General features: G+C 42.7%; 1 pseudogene; it reads right to left on the bottom strand.

Moving 5' to 3' along the window:
* Window positions 1-11,590: 11,590 nt before the first annotated feature.
* The window catches only part of LOC102255977, a 2,038-nt pseudogene continuing 513 nt past the window's right edge, over window positions 11,591-13,115 (bottom strand).

The following is a 13,115-nucleotide window of genomic DNA, read 5'->3' as shown; positions in this document are numbered from 1 at the left end:
AGAGAGCAGAAGCAGGTGGCAGGCAGATGCACGGTGCGCTCAGTGCGCTCTCGCAGCAGATGCAAAGTCACTTTCCTTGCAGGTTTCTTGGCACTTTGTGGCCTTTCCTGAGCCAGCGCCGCACCGGAGCTTGCTTCCTGGGGCGGCATCCAGACCCTTAGGCATAATGATCCAAGATCTGCCACTCACCCACAAGAACTAGGGGGCCTGGTTTTCTGAGTCACAGAAGCCTCTGCCTCTATGTAGGCAATGCCTGCAGCTCCCACAGGTCCCAGAGGCACGAAGTACAGGGAGAGGCCAGTTCATGGAGGCCCCGAGGAGGAAAATCATCATCCTGAGCAATGGCAACAGCCCAAAGGAGGATTGGGGGGCCCCTCCAGGCCTAACCACTTATTTGTCTCAAGCCTAATGAAACCCTATTTTCACACAGGTCTCCCTGCATTCACATCAGTCTGTGGTTCAAACAAATTTTGTTGTTGTTGAAATGGCTACTGAATGTTAGATTTCAAATCACCAGAACTTTCTGTGTATGAGGTCAAGTGCCTGAGCTCAAGGCACCTGTGTTCTAGTAGGTAAAATAGGAGTGGGGGTTGGGGGGACTATAGGTAATATATGTGTAGCTGGATTTTGCAGCTTCATGACAGTGGGGATATAAGAAATGCTTGGTTTTTTTTATTATTTTAGTCAAACTAAATCTAATAAGACCCAACTTTCCAAAGGTGATGAAAAGTCTAGTGTCTGTCATTTCAGAAGATACGTTCTCATTCATGAGAGCACAAGAACCATCAGTTTATATGATGGAGCATATATGATCCAAAAAAAGAAGGATCCTGATTATCACTTCCAATGTAGGTTATGTGTATTTAATGACAGGCAGTTTTATTTCTTCCGCCGTGCCAAGTTCAACCATGAGGGAGAGTCTCTCAATAACCACTTTATGGCACTCACAACCCTATTCTGAGCCCTCGGTTCAAATAGCACCTCCTGGCACTCTGTCTCAGCCCTGTCATATCTTCCTCATAGCTCTGATCACCATCCTAACCCAATGGCTTATTGAATATGTTGGTTTTCTATGTTCTCCAGAAGAACATAAATTGCATGAGAGCAGAATCCTTTCCAACCTTATTTGCTGATATATAGCCAATGCCTAGAAAAGTGCCGGGCACACATCAATGACAAATATCTTTTGAATAAACAACTCAATGTGGCAGGTCTCCAACCTCCCGTTTTTCTTATACTGTCCAATGTTCTTCTGTCAACAAACTCCACTTCTAATGGATCTACATCTTCAAAAACAGCATAACTCAAGGATGGAAAATGGGAAAGTGTCTTTCTTTTTTTTTCTTTTTGAAAATGGGAAAGTGTCTTTCATTCTTTCAAGTTGAGTCCACAGCAGAAGAAAACTCAAGTTAATTTTTTAATCACTTATTACTTATATACACAGATATATCTATAATGTCAGGACTGTTTTAAAGAATTGAAGTTGGCCCTGATCATTCTTTCAAGTTGAGTCCACAGCAGAAGAAAACTCGTTAATTTTTTAATCACTTATTACATATATACACAGATATATCTATAATGTCAGGATTATTTTAAAGAATTGGAGTTGGCCCTGACCGGTTTGGCTCAGTGGATAGAGATGTTTCTAACTCTCTATCCCTCTCCCTTCCTCTCTGTAAAAAATCAATAAAATATATATTTTTTTTAAAAAAAGAATTGAAGTTGATTAGAGTCTGAGCTGAACCATACCGCCAAACTGATTTTAATTAACAATTTTCAGAATGATGATTTGAACTTGGCTTAAGGTTGCTTTCACTTCGGTTTGCTACCCAACTAGCCAATGAGCAGTGAAAAGAATATACACAAGAATAAAGATATGAATAAGTTGGATATTCTTTGGTGCCTTCCTAATTCCTCATAGTAAAACCCCCAGAATTTATTGGTTTCATCAAGTCAAGTAAAATAGTGAATCTATCAAGATAGAAGAGCCCAGAATCTGAGTTCATTGACTTTCATAAGAATTCCTAAACCATTTAAGAAAACTCCTGCTGCACAAGTACATACATCTACACTCTATTTCTAACAGCACCAATGGGCCAGCTTCAGGTGTGGGTCACTAGGCCTGGCCACAACCCACTATAGGGATTATAGTAGAGAATAACTTGGTATCATCAAAAAATAATAATAAATTATTGGGTTATTATTTGAGTCTTGATCTATGGCTTAAGGAAAGAGAATTATATGCTATGGAAAACAGAAAGGATATGCTTTCAAACACACAAAGAGGTTTGTTTAAAGATTTGGAGAAGAAGTTGAGTATGCAAAGGAGAATAACCCACAAAACAAGTCTGGCTCAAAAGGAGGCTGTGGGCAGGGGTTTACATTGAGAGACTAGAGCCATCTGGTGGAAAATATTGAAAGCAACCAAGAATAATAAGAAGAATCAGTGAAAATCTGCTCATGATATCAAATCCCAGAGGTGGTGACTGGAAGAGACCTTCAATTTTTACATATGATAAAATAAAGACCCAGCAAATTGAAGTGACTTGCTAAGCTGAAAGAATTAGATAATGGCATTATTATATTGGTCACTCTTGGATATAATTTAAGTCCAATATGAACCAAAAAGTAGAGAAACTTGTTTTGAAGAGTCTCAATTATCAGGGGATTTGTACTTCACCTTAAAACATTTAACTCTTGCCTCTCCCTTAACCCAGGGATCTCTGCAGGATCAATCATATTTCTTAGTAAATCTTGATCCTCTACCTGGTTCATCTCCAAGATCACACAGACCTTTATTTGTCACAACTTCACTGACTGGCCTGAAGGACTCCCAACCAACCTTAGGATTGCATTCTTGATACCACAACTTATCATTAGTAACAATAATGAGATTCCAAATAAACTTCTTTTCAGTTAAAGATTCGACTGTCCTACCTCAACTGCATATGAATTATGAATACTTACTTTGATCTGATTTAGTTTAGGAAGAGGTATCTTTGGGCCTGAAACTTGCAGAATGGATCCTCTGTAGACATGCCTTTGTACTCATGTGGGCATTGATTTGTTCTAACACAAGTAGGGCTTACAGAGGAGTAAACACCATTACTTATTTCAGTAGAGATACTTTCTGAGGCCCAATCTCAAAGGTAAATACAAATAGCCAAAAGAAGCTAAAACACTCCGAATTCTTACAATCCATGAAATCCACTAATGCTAGTCTAAGCAGAAAGTGAACTTGCTGAAAGATATTAAATAGCTAACAGAATTACTAGGAGGAGTTGAATGCCAGGCACTGAAGCTGCATGGGCAGGAATAATACCCACCTATATTGTGGGGGCTTCCAGTGGACTAGCTTTGCCATACTGCTTAGTCCTTATGCCTCTTTTTTAAAACATATTCTTATTGATTTCAGAGAGGAAGGGAGAGGAAGAGAGAGAAACATCAATGATAATAGAGAATCATTGATTGGCTGCCTCCTGCACACCCCCTACTGGGGATTAAGACCGCAACCCAGGCACGTGCCCTTAACCGGAATCGAACCTAGGACCTTTCAGTCCTCAGGCCAATGCTCTATCCATTCAGCCAAACCGGCTAGGGCAGTCCTTATGCCTCTTGACACTGAACATTAAAAAGCTCCACCATTGCTTTCCCCAAAGTACCAGCCATCTGTCACCATGCTAGCCAAAAGATCAATTCCACCATGTAGCAGAATTGCTATGCATTTACCAAAATTCACGACTCGATATTTCTGTTACTGTTAGATTTGACATGTGCCTGAATTCTGGCCAATAGAATGTAGATGGAAGGGAAGTGTACTCTTCCAGGAAGAGCCTGTAAATGCCTCCTATAAATGGTCCTCTCTCACCTTTTCCACTGCCTGAGTCCCTAAGAGACCACACGGAAGGCTACTCCATCAAGAACTCCCCCATCAGACTTCCATATGAAAGAGAAGTAAATGCATGTTGTGTTTCAGTGCTGAGAATGAGATCTGATATAGCAGCTACTGTTCCCCTAAGGATACCACTTACATTGCTCACTTCTAAATTAAGTCTTAGACGGGTCCATCTGATAGAAAGAATCTGGGCCACCCGCAGAGAGCCTGGTGATGCAAGTTTCCTGCCATCACTCTTGTGAAAGCAGGATTCTGAACGTGGACAGTTACCAAGATGTAGAGAAGCAGGATTCTGAACGTGGACAGTTACCAAGATGTAGAGAAGCAGGATTCTGAACGTGGACAGTTACCAAGATGTAGAGAAGCAGGATTTTGAATGTGGACAGTTACCAAAATGTAGAGAAAATACTTTGAGCAGTGATAGATGAAGCATGATCCCTGCTGAAAAGAACAAACAGTTCACAGAAAATGAAGTCCACATAACCAGTAAATTTACGAAAGGATTGTACAACCGAAGGTCGTGGGTTTGATTCCTGGTCAGGGCACATACCCTGGTTGCAGATTCCATCCCAGGTCAGAATGTGTGTGGGAGGCAAGTGGTCAATGTTTCTCTCTCCCTCTCTCTCCCCCCGCCCCATTCCCTTCCTCTCTCTCTAAAAACCAATAAAAATATATCCTCAGGTGAGGATTAAATAAGTAAATAGCAGTGAGACTCTGGATTGGTTGAGCACTAACTGTCTACAGTAGTCCCCTCTTATCTGTGGGAGATACGTTCCAAGACCTCCAGTGGATGCCTAAAACCACAGATAGAACACAATCCTATTATACACTATTTTTTCCCTATACCTACATCATGAGGTTTAATTTATAAATTAGGAACAGTATGAGATAACAACAATAACTAATAATAAAATAGAACAACTATAACAATATGCTATATAATAAGTTATGTGAATGTGGTCTCTCTCTCAATATCTTTCTGTAGTGTACTCACCTTTTCACTTAAAGGACACACTTTCTGGCTTCTCTTTGGCATATCAGAATTGCCAGCATCACTACTGTTGCACGTTAGGGCCATTATTAAGTAAAATAAGGCTGACTTGAACACAAGCACTGTGATTCAGTGACAGCCGATCTAATAACCAAGGAGACTGCTAAGTGACTAACGGGCCAGGAGCATCTGCAGCGTGGAGACGCTGGACAAAGGGATGAGTCACATCCTGGGTGGATGGAACAGGACCTTGCAAGAATTCATCATGCTACTCAAAACTGCATGCAATTTAAAACTTATGAATTGTTTAATTCTGGCATTTCCCATTTAATAGTTTCAGACTGCAGTTGACCACAGGTAACTGAAACTCCAGAAAGCAAAACCATGAATAAGGGTGTACTTCCATACATACCAAGGCTGACAAATAATTTACCATACGTGAAGAACCTTGTTCTTTAGCCTCTTTTGACAGCTAAAATTTTTAAGAGATTTCTGGAGACTAGATTTGACCTGAAAACCTCAACAAGGAACAGTTCTTAGAGATTAAAACTATTAAAACTGTCAGTGTGTCTCCACTGCTAGTGACCCACAGTATCAGGTGGTGACTTGGGCCCTCTGTCTTCAATCGCACACCCTCTCGTCAACTCCTTTGTCTTCAGTGGTGATGGAATGTTGTACCAGGCTTGGGAATGGGCATGTGATCAAAGTTAAGGTAATTAGACCCTTCCTCTTCCTCTTCCAGGATTATTCATCTACAGTGGAGTGGCGCCCTGGCTGGTTTGGCTCAGTGGATAGAGCATCAGCCTGCGGACTGAAGGGTCCCAGGTTGTGTGCTCATGCGTATTCATGCATGCTGGATTTTGAGCCTCTTCTTGAGTTTAACCATCTCCTCTGTATTACTCTGCTCAGGGTGCCATAACAAAATACCACAGAATCTGTAGTTTAAAGACAGAAATTTTATTTTCTCACACTTCAGGAGGTTGGAAGTCCAAGATCAAGGTGACAGCAGAGTTGCAGTGCAATCCCCAGAAAGGGGTGTGGGGGAGCCAGCCAATCAATGATTCTCTCTCATCATTCATGTTTCTCTCTCTCCCTCTCCCTTCCTCTCTGAAATAAGTGAAAATATATTTTTAAGAATAAAATAAAGTCTTTTAATAAAAGTTGTGATTGGCTTAGAGATGAGGGTAACACCTGTAACACCCCCCTTGTCATTCGAGTCAACACTCAGCCAAGGCACTAGATGAGCCAAAGTCTTAAGGAGATGATATGGTTACAGAATGTAATAACTACGTCTTGACAGGCCCTGTATCTCAAGCTCTCCCAGAGCCAACTTAATTGTTACTAATGTACCATTATCATGAAAACTGAGTTGGAAAGGTTACCTAATGGCTGATCTCTAAAAGAGGAGTGGATTCAAAAGGAGTCAGGTGGCATTCGAGAGGCTCGAGTGTGGGAGGGGTTACATCCCCAGACTCACTTTTCTTGTCAGTGAATCGCATATTTACAGAAGAAAGTGGCAGGAATTCGGCTAAATTCCAAGTCCTAGTATCAGAAGGTATTCACCTGCCTTCAAGCATCAGCTCTCTGTTTGGCTAGGGACATTTCTTCTAATTATGTATTGCTCCCTGCAGGCCACCAGCAGGACCTTTATTTCCTCCACAGTTATTAATCAGCTACCCAGTGTTAACAAGAAGACCCGATCTGGAAGTGTGTAAATCCACTCTCAGTTCTCTCCTAATCACTCAGCAGGCCACTTTGGGAGCTCACTAATGAGGCGCCCCAGCCAACTAAGCTGACTGGCTCTATTCTTAATGATCACTTCCAAAATGGGACTTTTTATTTCAAATACATAGGCCAGTTCAATACACTAAAATATATAACTTTTCTGCAACTTACTGGTAAGACTGTATCTAAATTAGGAAAAGTTAAAATTGAGTAACCAAAGTACAATAAAGTTAAATGCCCAGGCAATGGGGAATTCAACTGGGCACGATCTCAACAGCTGGGGACGTTCCTGTTTGTCCCATGACTGAGTCCTCATCTGTGTTTCTATTATCAAAACTTCATCCTTCTGATGTCTCTTCCTCTGACAATTTCAAAATAGGATTCATATGCTAAAGCAAGTATTAAATTGAACCTTATGAAATTGCCAATATTTGATGATTTTTTTTACCTATAGTCATAGCTATTTCATACAGTTCAACTTAATGCCTAGGCCCTCAGAGTTTTTATTGTTGTTTTAAATAAATGGTTTAAATTGACTTGAGAGAGAGAAGAGGAGAAAGAGAGAGAGAGAGAGAGAGAGAGAGAGAGAGAGAGATCAGTTGCCTCCCATGCTGGGGATCAAACCCACAACCTAGTATGTGCCCTGATCAGGAATTGAACCCATAACCTTCTAGTGTATGGGACGATGCTCCTACCAAGCCACACTTGCCAGGGCAAGATGTAATGGTTGTTTCTCATGCTCTTAAAGACATATACATTAATTTGAGGAAATCTGGCCATTTAAGAGTCTAACACTTATTCCAACGGACCCTTAACCTGAACACACACACACACACACACACACACACACACACACACACACACACGCACACCCTGTATTATTTCCCCCTAAGGAAGAAAGGTTTCCATTAATTCTTTGAAATCAAGGTAACCATCAAAACCCTCCATTCCTTGACTATTTTCCCTTCTATGCCTAAGCTTACGGGTGAAGTGGGAGAGGAAAGCAAGGAGATAAAACAAGTTCTTTTTCAAGTTTCACATGATTTCTGGGAGGTAGTGTTGGAATGGAGGCTGGCAAGTCCCAAGATCTGCCGAGTGAGTTAGCAAGCTGGAAACCCACTGGAAACTATACTTGATGGTATAGTTCCAGTCCCAACACTGGCAGGCTTGAGACACAGGAAGAGCTGAAGTTTCAGTTCAAAGGTGGTCAAGGAGAAGGAACAGCTTGTAAACCTCACCCATTCCCCTCAAGTGCAACACCTGGACAAGCTATGAGAAAGTCTGAGTGCTCCCTCCTCTGGCACTGGCAGGAGCTCCCACCCAGCCCCACTCCCTAATCATGATTGAAATCCATTTCAAACCTGTCTGAGAGATCTGCTCTCCTCCCCTGAGAGATCTTGATTATGTAAGTAATAAACCTTTTTATACCCTCTTATGAATGTGAGGCATCATCAGTCTCCACATCCAAGCCTAACTTTGGCTAGGGATCCATCTGCCTCTGTAGGAACCATAACAACATATATTTAAAATAAGTGACAAAGCCCAGCTGGCCTAGCTCAGTGGTTGAGCGTCAACCCATGAATCAGGAGGTCATGGTATGATTCCCAATCAGGGCATATGCCCAGGTTGTGGGCTTGATCCCCAGGGTGGGGCATACAGGAGGCAGACGATCAATGATTCTCTCATCTTTGATGTATTGATCTCTCTGTCCCTCTCCCTTCTTCTCTAAATCATCTATATGACTTTTTTCTAAATCACATATTTATTTATTCGTTCATTCATTTATTCATAATAAGTGACAAAGCATAGAGACATGGAACAGACTGACATACCTCCATGTGAAGGTAGGGGGATGAGGAAAAATAAACCAAAGAACTTATATACTTATATGCATAGCCTATGGACAAGAACAACAGGGTGTAGGGTGGTGAAGACCTAGGGTAGGGGCTGGGCAGAGGGGAGTAAAGAGGAGAAAATGGGACACATCTGTAATACTGCCAACAATAAAAAATAAATAAGTAAATATTTGTGTACCACTATATTTGTGAATCCAACTGTAAAGGTAATATAATAATCACTATTATCAATCTATTTATTATTAGAATGTTTTAGGAGCTCCCAGTTTCAAAAGCATTCATCCTTCCAGTAAGACATCCTACTTGCAAAGACTTTCCTAACTATAATGATTTTGAATAACCATATAAGGTAATTTAATTTATATCATCGCTCCTCTCTTATTAGCCAGAGTATATGGTGGGATTTTGTATGAGGAGAACCAAACTGGTATATGATCAGTGGCTTATTTATCCATTCAGTATGTACTTATAGAATGCCTACTCTAAGATAGACACTGCTCTGAGCAATGTGGATATAGTATAGAACAATATAGACAAAAATCCCTACCCTTGTGGGGCTTATATTCCAGAGAATATAATAATAATATTAAAGAGAAGATAATAATAAAGTAAATTATATATATTAGAAGATAATAAGTGCTATGGGGAAAATATTCAAGAGTAAGGAAGATGCAATGTCCTAAGGCAAAAATGAGGAGTTGGAAATTTTAAAGAGAGTAGTTTAGTTTCATTACTGTTGGTCAACAAATATATTTAGTTTCCCATTCCCAGGCTCATGCTAGGATTGTACTTCCCTACCATATTAAAGTTAGGAACACCCAATGGAGAGCAGAAATGATGTGTCATTTCAGGACATGAAGAGCAGTGCATGATTTCCCACACACCCTTCCCTCTGCTGCAGTAATGGCAGAACATGCCAAAGGAAGCTTCAATCAACCAGAATCTCTGAGTAAACTGTGATGAGCCAGAGCCCCTGCCAATGTGTAAAACATTTGGTGTGAGCTATGTGTTGATTAAGCTGGTGAAATTTGGGGGACTGTTTGTTATAAGAATAACCTAGCCTATCCTGACTAATGAGTAGACCTCAAGAGTGGACCTCACTAAAGTGACAGATGATAGTATAGTGGCTTGAACCTATATGTCAATAGTGGAAAAGATGAGAAGTCGCCAGAATCTGTATATATCTTTATGTATAGAAAAGAATTAAGTCCTCTATGACTGAAAATGTGAGAACAGTGACAGCAGACCGCATTGGTTCTTATAGTATGTCAGAAACATCGTGTGTGAATAACAACTGTAATATAGGCAAACCTTATATTCTAGTAACAGTCTGGAAGAAAATAATCTATCTAGTAGGTCTATAACAGCATAAATAACCCATTAAGTATTAAAAGTAAAAAGATTTTGCTGCCCATTAACTCTGACTAGTGAAGCAATACCGCCCTCTAGTGATGAAAAATGAAATTAATTTAGAAAAGACTAGAAAGTGGCAACCAATTTTGCAGAGAAATATATATTTTGAAATTTTGGATTCTCTTTGTGCCATGACAGAATACTTTATAACAATTTTTATTAGGATATATCATGAGAAATTCTATATCGGGGAAAATAAAATCTAGCATTGCTCTTCAAAGTTAGCCATAATGTTCAAGAAGGCAAGAATCCTGAAACCCTTTGACTAACCTACCATGACTATTATATGTATAAGACTTAGTAGTATTTGTAGTGATATCAACAACTCAAATCTTTTCTTGTCATCCAAAAAAGAAACATAATGAAGTTTTTTCTGTTGTTGTTGCTTTGATAGATACTTGTTTGTTGCAATTTTTGTTCTTTTTTTAAATTATTTTTATTGATTTCAGAGAGGAGGGGAGAAGGAGAGAGACAGAAACATCAATGATGACACAGAATCATTGACCGGCTGCCTCCTGGATGCCCCATACTGGAGATCAAGCCAGCAACCTGGGTACGTGCCCTTGACCAGAATCAAACCCGGAACCTTCAGTCCACAGTCCGATGCTCTATCCACTGAGCCAAACCAGCCCGAGTACATTATGAAGTTTAACGAGTATAACTGGGAACTCCTGAATTTATATTTTTGGGATTTTTGTTGTTGTTTAATCAACTGAATAAATGCAGGATGTTGACAAATTTCCTGGCTATACACAGAGTGGTTTTTTGTTTCTGTTTTAGTTTTACATAATCTTCAGAACTCAATACGAAGCAGTAGAGAGATGTAACTTCCAAAAAGACTGCAATGATAAAATGTTCATCCACATCAAGGAAGTAATAAATCCACTGAGCTTTGTATTGGCATAACCATTATAATTAACCAACTTGAGGAACAAATACAGGTGCATCTCTTATTTTTTGTAATTAAACTGGACCAAAGCCCCAATACTTTACATTAGCTGGAGGAATTCTGCCTCTCCAAGGACCTCACTTTTTACCCCCACTTACTCCAGAACCCATGGACATTGTCCAGAGTAGCTGAACATATTTCTTAAATGCCTTCTGGACAGCAATCTGAAAATATGACCCACTCACCACCAGACCAGATTTCAGCTACCATATTTGTTGCCACATTCTGAAAACTGGTCTTGATATGTTCTTTTCACTCTTCCTTTCAGTCCCTATTCACACACAGGACACAGTGATCCCTACTTCTAGACTTACCCAAGAGATAGCTTTTTAGTTTGAGAACCAAATGTTCAGTGAGTCTTTCCAATATTTCTCTCCCATCGATGATTCTAACTCTCTATCCCCCTCCCTTCCTCTCTGTAAAAAATCAATAAAATATATTTTAAAAAACAAAAAGACCTATACTGAAAAGTAATTACAGTGCAACATCCTGAGTACAATAGTAAAAGTGTGTACCATGTGTATGGAAGAGCAATAGATAAATTGAAGCCGGTCTTGCCCTAGCCGGTTTGGCTCAGTGGAGAGAGCAACAGCCTGTGGACTGAAGCATCCCGGGATCCATCTAGTCAAGGGCACATGCCTGGGTTGCAGGCTCTATCCCCAGTTTCAACATGGGGCATGCAGGAGGCAGCGGAACAGTGATTCTCATCATTGATGTTTCTTTTTATAAAAAAAAAATTTATTTATTTATTTATTTATTTATTTGCCATGATCTGATCCTTTATTCTGCAAGCACACAGCTCAGCGGCGGGAGGCCCTCCCCCACAGACAGCCCCCGCAGACAGCCCCCGCTCATGATTCAGGGGCATGGCCACTCCCAACAGAGACACACTCTCACACACACTCACTCCTGGACCCCAATGTCCCCTGGGGTGCTTCTTGGCCTGCAGGGAGGAGCCTCAGAAGCTGGCTTCATCCCTGCCCATCCTCCTAGTGCCCAGGGTGCCCATGGCCCCTCTTGGACTTCCTTTTCCCTGAAGGGAGTTGGATGGGGAGGGGGACAGTGCTCGAGGGTGGTGGTGCTGGCGGTGCTGGCAGGAGAGGACGTAGAGGGGGCTCCAAGGGCTCTGGTGGGCCGGGACTGGGCCGGAACCCCTCAAAGGGTGAGAACTTCAGGGGGCTGCTGTTGAGGCGCCTGGGGGAGCGCAGCTCGGGCTAGAAGGAGAAGCCCTCCTTGATGCTGTCCAGGACGGAGGGCGCCACGTACGTGAAGCCCAGGAAGGCCTGGTTGGCGCTCTCACTGAGGGCCGTGTCATCCGGACTGTCCACTGGTGCCTGCCGCGTGAAGCGGGTGTCAAACCGGCTCACGTCCTCTTCTGATTGCAGACAGGGCCTGAAAGGGGGGTCCACACGGCGGGCCAGGAGATCATCCCAATGAATGTGCCGGAAAAAGGGGTGCCTCTGTACGTCGGCAGCGTCCCCTGGGCCACCCCCGATCCGTTGGCTGGGATTCCGCTTCAGAAACTTTTTGACGAGGTCCCGGGCATCCGGGGTGAGGTAAAGGGGCGGCCTCAGCTTCCCTTTGATGATCTTGTCCATGGTTTTCTTCCGATTCTCTGCAGTGAAGGGTGGCGATCCAGTGAGCATCTCGTACATGAGGACGCCCAGGCTCCACCAGTCCACTGCCCGGTTGTGGCCGCGGCGCACCACAATCTCAGGGGCCATGTACTCAGTGGTGCCACAGAAGGTGTGGGTGACAGCACCCTCGTGAATGGACTCCTTGCAGAATCCGAAGTCCGTCAGTTTGATGTGTCCCTGGCTGTCCAGCATGATGTTCTCGGGTTTGAGGTCCCGGTAGACGATGCCTTGGGAGTGGAGGTGGCCCAGGGCCAGTGTGATCTCTGCCAGGTAGAAACAGGCCGTGTCTTCCAGCAAGATGCCCTCTCGCTGCAAGTGTGTGAAGAGATCGCCGCCACTGAGGCACTCGAGGACGAGGTAGAGTTTGCCCCTGGTCTGGAAGGCATAGGCCAGCTCCACGATGAAGGGGTGCCTCACCGACCCCAGAATGCGTCGTTCAGCCCGGGTGTGCGCCACGTCCTTGGCGCTGCGCACAATCTCGTCCTTCCTCAGGACCTTCATGGCATATATTTTGCCCACGTTGGTGCCCTGCACCTTTCGCACCTGGAACACCTTGCCATAGCCCCCCGTGCCCAGCACACGCAGCAGCTCAAAGCAGTGGGGCCCCAGGCGCTCGGGGCCGGGGTTCACACTGGTCTCGGTCAGCTCC

The sequence above is a fragment of the Myotis brandtii genome, unplaced genomic scaffold (genome assembly GCF_000412655.1).
Source record: "Myotis brandtii unplaced genomic scaffold, ASM41265v1 scaffold185, whole genome shotgun sequence".
Classification (NCBI taxonomy): Eukaryota; Metazoa; Chordata; class Mammalia; order Chiroptera; family Vespertilionidae; genus Myotis; species Myotis brandtii.
Note: the sequence above shows the minus strand (reverse complement) of the source record. Positions and strands in the feature narration are given on the sequence as shown.